This window comes from Anarhichas minor, unplaced genomic scaffold (genome assembly GCF_050575085.1).
Source record: "Anarhichas minor isolate MPS153535 unplaced genomic scaffold, ASM5057508v1 ptg000026l, whole genome shotgun sequence".
NCBI classification, from domain to species: domain Eukaryota; kingdom Metazoa; phylum Chordata; class Actinopteri; order Perciformes; family Anarhichadidae; genus Anarhichas; species Anarhichas minor.
In genome coordinates this window covers 15,085,750-15,098,408 of record NW_027466472.1, presented here as the reverse complement: position 1 = coordinate 15,098,408, position 12,659 = coordinate 15,085,750, and positions in this window count along the sequence as shown.

The window sequence follows — 12,659 nt, the reverse complement described above, 5'->3', positions numbered from 1 at the left end:
CTTATTACCTCTGACTGGACCTCTACTCCTGACCGCTTAATCTGTTTCTCTTTCATCTTCTGCTTTTGTGTTTCTGAGGGACACTGCACATTCTTACCCTGGACGAACCAGAGGTAAGGCAGAGCAGGAAGCAAAAGTATAATACATCTTGGTGTAGGGCATCATGCAATACTCTTGAGCGTATATTTGGTATTTGTGTTACTGAATGTTGACTGTACACTGTAGTTTGTGTCAATATATTGTGTGCATATGGATGGACTGTGTGCTGTTCTCTTGAATGCCAAAGATGCATTTTCACTGAGGGACACAATAATCGCTACACCTCTGAATGTAATGTAGTCTAGTCAACTACGACCTCAATGACAAATATCTGATCTAAATAACACATTTATGACAATGCCAACAAAAAAAGATTATAAACTTCATAAAGGTAGAATTTATGACAGAGCCGTTGCATTGAACTGTAATAGATTGTACAGGTCCTAATTAAGGGGACACTTAGTGTATGATTTGCCACATATCTCTTTGCAATAATAATAATTTGAAAAAACAAGCAGCAAACGTCTCCTGTGGAAACGTATAAGTGAAAAACAAAATACATACATATTTGTTTCTTGTCCATCTAATTTTGTTTTGTATTCCCATTTTCTCCAAGACATCATGTGGTGCAGTTAGATGATTTCTATCAACTCATATTAGCTTTCTTAAATAAGACTTCAGCAGTGTTAGTTGAGTATTTTTAGTATGACAGTGTTCGCTCCCTAGAGATGGGAAGGCTGCCTCGCAAGGGCCGGTGCTAGCCGTGGTGCTGAAAAACACATGACAGCATCAGCGTTCCATGCTGTGTCCAAAACCTGAGTCTGACAACGGTCGTGTTGGAATATCATCACCAACTTGTCCCGATTGGTGGGAGCAGGTTGATGATTCCCAAAGGAAAAATGCTCAGTGGGAGGATGAGTAGTGTTTTGCTGTTTAGCTGCAGCGGAGGTATACACCCTGGTGGTTGAACACAGGTTTGCTATCGGGGCACAGCACAACTTTATTCGACTACCAGGACAAAGATCAACGCAGGCTGCTGATTGGTAGCTTCACTGAAGCACTTGGGAATGCACAGAACAAGATATTGTCCTTCATTTCTGACACAGGGGTTGCGTTGTGGACGGTCTTGAGGAGTTACAATTACTGTCTCTCAGCATAAGATGTGAGTATTTAGACTTTAAATAATTTAAACATATCCGTTAAACATCTGTGTATTAATTACTCCTCTTCACTCTTTCTCCGTCTATATGACTATTATAAAAAAAAAAAAGAAGTTGCTCATCTGTACCGTACTTTTCTTGATATGAAGAATTGTTGGGTTCTTTAAAACCCAACAATGCATTTTGCTGCACTACTACTGCTGCTCACCCACGCACAAGAGCGTTAAGAGTATTGTGCGCAATTTAAGTTAAGTATCAACAACAAAGTTGCTGACCCCAGAGTTCAGCATTAATGTATGCCCCTACACATTTCTTTAAGACTCTCGTAAAACACAACAGACAAAATAGAGAGGGCACAGGGCTCTTCGATCAATCATTGGTTTTCGCTCCCAGATGTTGCAAATTTGTTTTTCTCATTCACACTTAAACTGTTCTGTTGAGGAGCTAGATGCATTATTATTTATATGTGACTGGGTTGCTATTTGTAGATTCATTACTAGGTTTGCACGTAGTCCTTCCATAAATGCTTAGCAACTGCTGGCAAACTGAATCCTTCCACCTTTACAATTTGAGGCATATCAAGTCAAAATCTGTGGTGCTGGTTTTGAGTTTTGTTGAGCGTGACAGCGGAGCGTGCATATAGAATTAAATTATTGTACTGTAACAGTTTGCGGCTACAACTGTCCCAACTGGCAGTTAGCAGGTGCTACTCTTGTTATAACTATGCCAAGTTTAAAGCTAGAAACTGGTGCAACCGACTCCGGGGCGCTGGTTCAAAGTCACACAATCACATGCGGATGGGAGAGCAGTAGAAGTAAGAGGAGTTTGTCTTGAAGCATAGACACGAATGCAAATCTCCTTCTCCAGTGTGTGCTGCCGTGTTGTGCTATGTCTGCGTCGTGTTTTGACGGATAGTTCCTGTGCCTCTCAAGCACTATGTTCTCCATGTCACCATGGCTACTCCTTCCTCGTAAAAATGCCAACACTGGATTAAGCATCTCACATTCACAGTATATTATGCTTCCTCACTTCATTACAATAAAAGGATTAACCTGCCCGGGATCAGTAAAGTGATCGGTGGGGAGGGTGGACAACATGTGGCTGAACTGTCCTTCCCCCTTAGCGTAGATCACATATCTTGTGCTCCTCCAAGTCATGCTACTAATCATCCGCACTCCTGTGGGGGCCACGGCACAGACTGTTGCAACACACCGGGACCAGAAACAAATCTGAAGCCATTAGGACGCCCTGCAGTTGACTTACATAATAGCATATGCTCCATCCATTCCACAGGGAAAGACGCTGCTTCACTGCCCCACTTTCTGTTCATTGCTACTGTATGCCATGTAGTGTGGGCTGTTCACAAGAATTGTTCTAAATGGTGGACGCTATTTCAGAAACTGTTCGGTGTGGCCTAGATGGAAGCTTTATATTCTGGGAAAGATGTTAAAATGGCTATAATTTAGGGTAAAGGGTCTCTTCATTTCAAACTGTGCAAAATGATGGAGATATGAGAAGAAACCAAATTAGAATAAATTAGAAGAGCCGAAAGCGCTCCAGCATGACTGGGGAGATGGGTCTGGTCACACGTGGCCTCCCTGCAGCGATCCGTCTTCTCATGAATGTGATCTGTGATAAATTAAAAGCTGATTATTTTGTGAAGGGAGAAGCCAAGCGCTTGGCCCCGAGCCCCCTCGCTGGCGGTGATGGATTAGTCCACAGTCTGCTCTATGGACCTGTCCCCACTGACTGCAAAGCCACGGACGCTACAGGCGTAAGTGCCTCCTATCGGGATCCCATCTCTGACAACTCTTAATTTATTTGAATAAATGCTCCACCGTCTCTTTAAAAGGACAATTCCATTTTCATCACGAGACGGATGGATGGTTCTTTGATTTAAAAAAATATATGTTTAAAGTAGTATTACCATACAAACATCCAGTCTTATTGAGCACTGATACGCGATAAAAAGATTTTTAAAAGCTGGGGAAAAGTCAGCTATTCCTACAAACAATAATATTCAAGTATATTGCCATTTACTAAATACCAATCCAACTGAATTCAATCTGAGCAACCTGAGCTTATGTTCTCTCAGGGTTTGTGTTAAATTTCTTAGCCATAATATAATATGCACTAAGAGCAACACAACAGAAATGTTTTCCCTCTGAAACAGTATCATAGCAGTCAGAAAGCACTTGGCAGCTGTAGGTTCTGTGTCCGAGCTCAGGTGCACGGTCCATGAGCTTCCAGGTAGCTGAGGTTTTTTTTACATTATAGTCCCATTCTCATGTGTCTGAACCGTTTTCCCTGGGTCGGCATCATTTGGACGTCCCACAGCGCAATTTGTCTGCAGTCATTGGGTCTGCCTGAGCGGGAACAAAGGCGGTCAGTCTGGCTATTGTGTCCTTTTCTGTCCCATATGTCAGAAGTCTGCTGCACAAACAATGCGGCAACTGCGAAGAGCAGTCATTATCTTTAGTAGAATCGCTGTCATTATCCTGCTCCAATCATAACTCTAATTACAAAAGTTGCTTTGTAAGCAGGTAGATTATGCAATGTTAATTACCCGAGCACAATGCAGCAGGCGCATGTTCAAATGCCACTCACTATTGTGGCCCGCACAAAAGCAGCACACGTTTTACCCTCTGCCATATGCAAAGCAACGCCGAGTCCCATGGCGGTCGGTGTAAGCCCTCATGGCGCAATCACAGGCCTCTTGTCATTAATAATTTCTCATTAATAATAGTTGTAATGAATCACCCTTAAGTAGATTATGTGACATAAACCAATATGTCTGTGCGTGTGGTTCTAATTGATGAACTTCATCCTATAAACTACTCAACCTCACATACAGCAGCTGAACTGAGCTTGATAGCTCCAAGACTTTAGACTCAAACCCTTGTGTATTTTTTTCATTATCAAGGTTCCACTTCCCTTGTTCCTGCATATAGATACTCCATTGACCTCTTTCCTAACTCAATGGGCTTGAAAATCTGTCACGGTCACCATACCAAAGACATGCAAAAACATACTCGGGGTATATCATTTTAAAAAATGTATAGATAAAGGGATCAAAAGTTGACTTTGGCAGGGTAACCATTTGTACTAACCTCACATATCATTTCAAGGATAATGAACATAGATATGTCCCACTTTCAGTGCTACATTCTTTCACGTACTATGGCGTTTAAATTTGCATTTTGTTGCAATACACAGCAGAAAGATGGACACGGGATGATTTTCCCCAAGCATAGTGCAGCAGCCTTTTTGCATTAATCGCCATAAGGGTGCACTTTACCAACCCACTCTGGCAAATTAAACCCTCAGAATAATATCTCCATCATTGCTGTATTTCTGTGCTCTGACACAAGCATCTATCTGGCTTTGGAACGCAGCGCAGCAGAGCCTGCCAACTCGGCAAGACCTGAAACCATGGGGCAATAAAAAGTGACATCAGCAATGGGAAAGTTAATAGTGTGTTTCAGATGCACTTTCTGGAGGACGGGAGTAGCAGAGGTTTCATTCACTGTAAGTGACAGTGGCTGGCAATCTCCCTCTGCCTCCCATATGCCCTTATGAATTCCAACCTGCTCTGTGTAATAACTTATAAATAGGTAAGGCTTCCAGAGGGGCTCATGTGACAGACTATAATGTCTGGGCATCCTCCGCATTTACAGTCAGTGTACAGATCATAGTAACAGCTTGTTTTGCTTATTCATCTATTCAACGCGATGTTTGATTGCAGCTGGCAGTTCCCGCGTATTGTGTATTGTAGGAAGTGTCACACTGGTGGTTGTGTAAGCCGTTTTTTTTTTTTTTTACTTCACATGAGCCTATTTCTAACTTTGAGAAGCTCATTTCGGCACAGCTGTCAGAGAACGCCCCGAGCTGAATAAACAGAATATAGAAACACACAGACAGACTGAAGACAACATGACTGCAGGCTTCTGTTTCAAATTGGGCCACAGACATATTTCCCTCCGAAAGTTTTTTCCAAAGTATAACCGCTTTTTGCTTGTTTATTATGTAATGTGACACACCGCTTATTGTCTTTGTAGTGAATGATACCGTTTCATTTATCTTTAAAGGTAAAGTTAACGTCATCAGAGCAGTACTGATGCTATTCTTGCAATAAAACGCTGGGCCTGTATTCATCAAACTTGCTCAGCCTAGAAGCAAATGCAATTCAACAAATTAAAAGTAAAGAATGAGACACATTTATCAAGTGACTTACTCCTACTTACAGCAAAGTGTAGGAGAAGCAGTTTTCAAGGGATCACATGATTAATCACAGGCATGCTTGGAGCAGGAATGGCCAGACACAACAGTTTACCTCTCATTTGCCCCATGGTTTGTACTTAAAGGTTACCTTGAGACACCAACTTTTTTAACCAAAAGGCTGTGTCACAAACTGCTACAAACAGGTGTAGAGGATCTAATGAAAGGAGACTTTCATGCCAAAAAGAACAACTTTCAATCAGTCATTTCAGCAGTTTGCTAAAACAACATCTGTCGAGTGTAGGGAGGAGGTCGGGTTGGAGGGTTGGTTCAACAAAACACCTTTAACACCATGACATTGAAGATAAACTGACCTTAATAAAGTAGTCATTTTAACCCAAACATCTTTCCTTAAACCTAACCAAGTCACTTTGGTGTTTAAACCTAACCACACCTTTACCTTAATGTCACATCATAAACACATTTTGTTTTCAACAGTGATTTGTAAAGGCTTTGTAAACTACAGACAAATGATGTCGTCTTGCCAATAGGGGCGTCAGATCACAAAACATCAAAGATATTATGTATTTTTTCATTGAATTTTGATGAGTTGTTGAATTAAATATAGTATAGTGTTGCATTATGGGGATTGCAGGAGCTTTGAAAGCTTGACTCAAATAGGAACTTAATAAGTCTATAGTTCAGCCTACTTTGAATTTGACCTTTGTGTTATTAATATAATAAATACGTATCTTGTAAGTTTTGTAAGAACAATACTAAACCACTGGAATACCCCTTTATCCTATACATGTTGTATTGTTGTCAAAAGACATTGGATAGATATTTTGTATCCCTAGCCTTGAGGTTAGGAGTGAAAGTGAAGGATTTTTACTTTTATCTTTCCAAATTTTAACTGTCAGCCAAATACAGGTAGTGGTCTCAAAAAAACCTTCAAGTGATACTGTGTATGTCAGGAGATGGACTTGTTTAAAAAGCTCTGAAAGTGGTACAGCTCCTTCCATCCCCTTGCCACATTCAAACCACTGGCCCGACAACTCATAGTGGTAGACTTTCATGCTCCGACAAACAAGGATCAAATGTGTGATATGAGACATGAGAACTATACTGGGATAAACAGCTGCAGCTGCAGAGATCGACACAGAGCAGGAAATAAAGAAATAAAAACTCAGGTAGATAATGAGAACACAGTGGGTTTGTACCGTCTCTGTGCTGACAGACAGGAGCAGTGGTCCTGAACATGTACGTGGTTCAACAAGCCTCTGAGACGGCGAGCCCTCCTCTTCGGGACTGTCAGCCTTCAGCAGAGCACATCATCTCTCCATGAGGATTTCATCACATTAGCCTAAGCCGGGGCGCACAGATAGGAGCAGCAGCAATAGTGTATCATCCACAGGCAGCCACACAATCACCAATTAGAGCTATCACGCACCCTGTAATTAGCGAGAATGACTGATTTGAGCTTGTGTAAAATGTATTCATATCATCCAGATTACAAATAAGCACATTTATCTAATTAGCTCGCATAGCTCACGAGCTTTATGAAAGTTAATACATTACGACACCCCAAAATCCAGAGATTACAATGCTCCAAGGTTCTCGTTAATTAGAGTATTCACACATTAACAGGCAGGAATCACAGCCCCCCTTTCCCTTAGCCAATTAAATGTCAGGGTCAAAGTGGGCAAAAAAAATAACTTTGTTTCTTCAATGTTTTTCCTGAGATTCTTCTCCAAACATCTTCTTATGGGAATGTGCTCAAGGTAATTTTCTTCCTACAACTGAACATTCACGCTATTTTGCCAAAATACCGTTTCCCTCTGCCAATCCCTCCTGTATGTGTTGCACGAAATGATATTACAAGCCAAGTCAAATTGTCAATTACAGAGCCTGTCACCCACACTGCTCCACCGTAGTGATTGTTAACAGAACGCTTACAAGAAGGGGCATTTTACAGATTCCTCCCTCTGTATTTATCTTGCCACTGTGGCAGGCAAACAGAGAGAATACTGAGTTGAATATTTATTGTATGGCAGAGGACTTTCACACTTCTTGAATTAACTTTGCACTCACATGCTCCACGAAGCAGCATTAACATAAAGTGGCTCATTACAGTATTGGATGGCTACCGGGCCGGTTGTGTTATAAATTTGTTGTCAGGATCTGGGTATGAATCAAAAAGAGCAGAACACAGCCTCCTGGATGTTGCCCTTGTTGAGTCTTGTCCCTTCATTAGTGGGTTACGCCCATATGTACTAAAACAGAGACACGCATTACACTTATATTTTGTTTGTTTAATCCGTAAAAAAAACAGTGTACATACAACTTTCTGTGTTTTTATAGGACTTTATGTGCCAGACTTTTTCTTTGTCCTGGTGTCTCACCACTGCCCACACACTATGTATGACTAGTCTATGACTTGCATTTATCTGACCTGCATTTATCTGACCTTCCCTGAGCCGGACAGTCTTGGAATGAGATATTCAGCAAAACTCAACAAATTAACATGTGGATTAACGGTCGGTGAATCAAATAATGTCCTCATATTACAAACTAAAATGTTAGGAGAGTAGAGACAGACATATTCTGAGAATATATAGGTGACGTGTTCATGAATTGTAACATATACTCCATAGAATAGATAATAAGTTTAATATCTACAGACAAAGCAAGTCTCAACTAATGAGTTGTGAAATGTTACAAATAAACTATTTGTAGGCGGACTACTAAATCCTCCTCGACCGCCTAGAGTCCTACCTCAATATCAATGGAACTGCCCTCTCCTGGTTCAAATCATACCTCTCAGACTGCCTCCAGTTCATTAGTATCAACAAATCCAACTCCAACACAGCCCTAGTCTCTCAAGGTGTGCCCCAGGGCTATGTGCTCGGTCCCCTCCTCTTCATCCACATCATATGCCACCATTGCCTCCATTTCAATAGTTATGCCGACAACACCCCGCTCTACATCTCCACCCTACGGTTCTCCCTCAGGTAAACACTGTCGGGACTGTTGCTGTTGTTTGCACTGTTCGAGCTGTCAGCACCGTTAGCTGCTGGTCTTTGGCTCAGCTGTCGCCATATTGGGAACTGTGTGGAGTCATAGTATTTGTTTATTTTTGTTATTTAATATCAAAGTCATAGACAGTCAGTTTAACTTCAATTTAAGCAATTCTACGGTTTTCAACAGATATAAACATCTGGTTTAAATCAACATTAAAAGCATAACAGAACTTCAATGTTATTTTTCAAATTAAAGTATCTGAAATCAACATTCATTCCAATTGATGGTCAGCTCTACATAGTTTCAATCAATCACGTATACTAAAAAGACAAAAAAAAATCCAACAAGATTTAGACCAGTGTTCCTGCACACTCGCATACACAGACATGAAGCAGCACATGTGCACACGGACAAACACAGACACACAAACTAGCAGACAGACTCAGAGGGTATTCCTGTCTCCTGCACCCTGATGTAGATGGATGCCCCTGGCTGCTGATCCTGAATCTACATTGGGTCGTTCCAATAAGCAGCGTGGTCCAACGAAGCCCACAAAGTGGAGGGAGCAGAGAAGCTCGGGAGGAGAACTAGTCTCCCAGCCCTGTGGGGAAACAACCTTGACACAGTCATCTGTCTTAGTTACACTGGAGTTAGACCTACTGACACACACAGAAGAGCTGGGCCAGCCCCTGCAATATCTGCTATGTTGTTATGATACCGCATTAATGGAGGTAATAGAGTGCATCTAAAAATATTGAAAATATCGCAGCGAGAAAAAGAGGATAATAATGGATGACAAAAGTCTTAGGGTGTTGGGGCTGTTGTTTCTCGGTCAGCTGCTGGCAAGGGTGCAGCAAGGTTAGATATAACCTTACTTTAACATCAGTGACTTCTGACCCCGTCAGGTGAAAGTAATATGGGGAGGTTGAGGGTGGAGGAGGTCACGATGGAGACACACACAGAGATGAGAAGTCTGGGGAGGAGGGGAGGAGGGAGGAGAAAAGGCGGGACAAGGGCGTCACCGCAGTGAGCTCTCACTCAGTCACCCTGGGGCTGGCTGTGTTTACGGAGCTGTCAGTCACGTGGGGAGGCCTCTCCCAGGGGACACGGGCCACCAGGGCGATGAGAAAATAATAGCTCCTTCTGTCAGAGCTTCGAGGGACGGGGCTCTGATGGACACCACTGGGAATTAGAGCCAGCCTCCCGGACACATCCCCGTCCTACTCTTAAATACTGGCAGGATAGACACTCGCACAGGCCGAGATAAAAACATACCAGTATCGCCAATAACATCAATATCCATGCTAAGAACGCTCAATATTTGTAATGTCCTTGTGTGTCTTGGCCACATCATTGAGATCCCCTAGGAAAAGTTTTAGGAGGTTTTTGTCCTTAGCAGTATAAGCTATTTCCAGAAGGTCTTGTCAGAATTTCCTTTTTTTCTTGTGGTAATGTAGCTGTGACCAAGGACTTTTTTTGGAATGCTGAATAACAAAATACTCATGAGTCTTCTCAGTAATTGTTCATTGTTTGTCTCCCGGGTGTGATTTTAGTGCAGAATAGCTTGTCAGGGCAAAGTCGGCCAACTATCAAATCAGAAACGTCCAAGCACCCTTGAATGCATCAACAAAGAGGGTTTTCAAAGGGCTTTGCAATTCGACTTCACAATAAGGGATGCTGTTCGGGCGAAAAATGCGAGTGATTACCTATCTCAAAAGATCTCTGCAAGTTAATTTTCCTATTCCAAGGAAATGAAGAGCGATCAATGGCTGCCTGGCAGTAAGGAGATCAATGCAAAAAAACCGTGATGGGTTTTAGAAGATAATGTGTGAAGTATACACAGTTTGCAATGAATAGGACAAAACAACTGGTCTGCTTCTAAAACAAACAGTGTCAGACTTGACGTGAGGCAAGATAGCAGACTTACCCTCAACTCCACCTAAGGATTGCAGTGTAAAAAGCCACACTGTAGAACAGAGCTTCAGTATGTCCCTCAGTGATGAGCAGGATTGGATACCACTGCTCTATCCATAAAAATCACACTTTAAATCAGGCTGAACCTCCATTAAAAAGGTTGAAAGATAGCCTAGTGGAGCTCATCATTAGTACAAACACTCAGAAATCATGGGGTAGCATCTGTTTTCTGCACATCCTCCCACATCAATGCTAGGAGCAGTAGGCCTCAGGGAAGGGGGGCGGCAGAGGGCTATTCCCCCGTCCCTTACCATGAATAACAATCTCTACCTCCACGTAATTAAAGGGGACAAACGATGTCCACGGGGCCACGCCAGCCCATCATTAAGCAAAGCAACTATTGCACAGAAAATGTGCACACACGAGGAGAAATAGGCTCTTCACACACCAGTCTGGGACACATAATGGCCATTGATTCTGAAAGGACATGGAGAGAGCACATTTCACTAAATCTATTACACATAATACATTTTTATCTACCTGGCTCAGTGCTAACGCTGCACATTTCATGCTTTGTTCCCAGCTGCTTCAAAGGGGGCATCTAGGGCCTTTGCCTTCGGGAGCCTAGACAAGATGATGTGCTCCTTTACTGATGACCTGGCCTCTGTTGTGGGTATCCACTGCTCCCACAGACTGCCTCATACATTACAGGACAGACTACAAAGGCTCGCATAGGCACACAAAAGTAGACGTGTGTGCATTCTCAATGAGGGATGATTCACATTCATGTATGCAAGAGGATTTTTACAAACATCATACAAATGAATGTGCACACATACAAAGAAAAAAAATTTGACTTTGTTACAAAATTAGAGCAGCGCAGACATCTGAGACACAGACAGACAACACACACCAGCCAGACTGTGTACTCTTCCTCATCCCATCTGGAATTGGGTATTGACATCAAACACCGAGTCTCTGCTGTGCATGCACAAACTTTGCCACTATGTTTAAAGATACTGCATGAGACAAACAAGAGCATGCAAATAGCAGCCTGCAAAAGTGACCTTGCCGCGCGCTTTTGTGCACTTGATGGATCACTTATCCAGTCTCGTCATTGTGTTGCACCATAAAAGGCACATTATTCATGAGAGAAAGCATGGTGCAGGTAACACGGAGCACACGTCAAGACTGGAGATTGAGGGACTCTCAACCCAAGCAAAAATAACTAGAGTAGTTAGCTAGGGATCAGCGAGATCAGAAGAACTTGAAAGTGGGAAGGTAAAGCTGGAGGAGGAGAAGGCAGAGAGAAAAAGAATAACGGCGAGGACACTTCTTTGCTAAGAAAAATGTGCCTCCTAAGTACTGTAGCTCTTTGCTGCCTCATTCCCACATTTCAAACTGCCTCCAAGTACAGGACAGTCCAAAATCAAAAGAGACTTCAAAAAAACTGGGGAGTGAAAAACAGCCCAAGTACAGCTCAGTGCCTCCTACTGGGATCCAAGCTGTTTTTCTGACTTTAAAACCTGTTAAATAATGCAGCACCTTACATCAAGAAGGAAAACAAAATAATAGACCGCAGACATCCCACCGAACGCTGGGTAGTGGGGCTGCCTACCTACTGATGTATAGGGGATGCCCAGAGTTAAATATAGAGCTCCAAGTTAAGGGAAGAGAATAAAATCTTGATGTTGCACCTTTTGTGATGATTTGATCTATCGTGCTATTTTAAGGTGTAATGTAATAGGAAGTTTTAAGGGAAACAAACATATTTAAACTTGTATTTTTCATACTCAAGTTCAACAGAATTCTGAATTTCTCCTCCATCCTTTTTGCCATTTTTCAGAAGATGATAAAACCGTCTAAGCTTCAGGCTTTTGGGTGGCTTTGACTGACATTTGAAGCCTCTGTTGCTAGGAGACGCCATAGCTCTGTATAGTCTACGAACATTCCCACAACAAGTGTCTTTAATTTTTTTTAATTCCATTTTCTAACAGCACGTAGCTGGCAGGCTAGGCTAACTAGCTAGATAGCTTAGCGTTCCAACATTGATTCCCACATATTTTGCGTATACATTATTTCCCTACCTGCTGAGTTGGCAGCTCCTGTATACCCGGTGTGACCCATGTTATAGAAAGGAGGGGTTATCTGGCCAACATTAGTCATTTATTTTTCCATTGGTCCAGTGATGGTTAATGACCAGACTGTCAAAACCTCACAGCAAACACTAGTCCTTTAACCTCAGCACTATGTTACTCTGTGATATGAATCAGGACACAGAGGAACAATTAAGCAGCGTAAAAATGA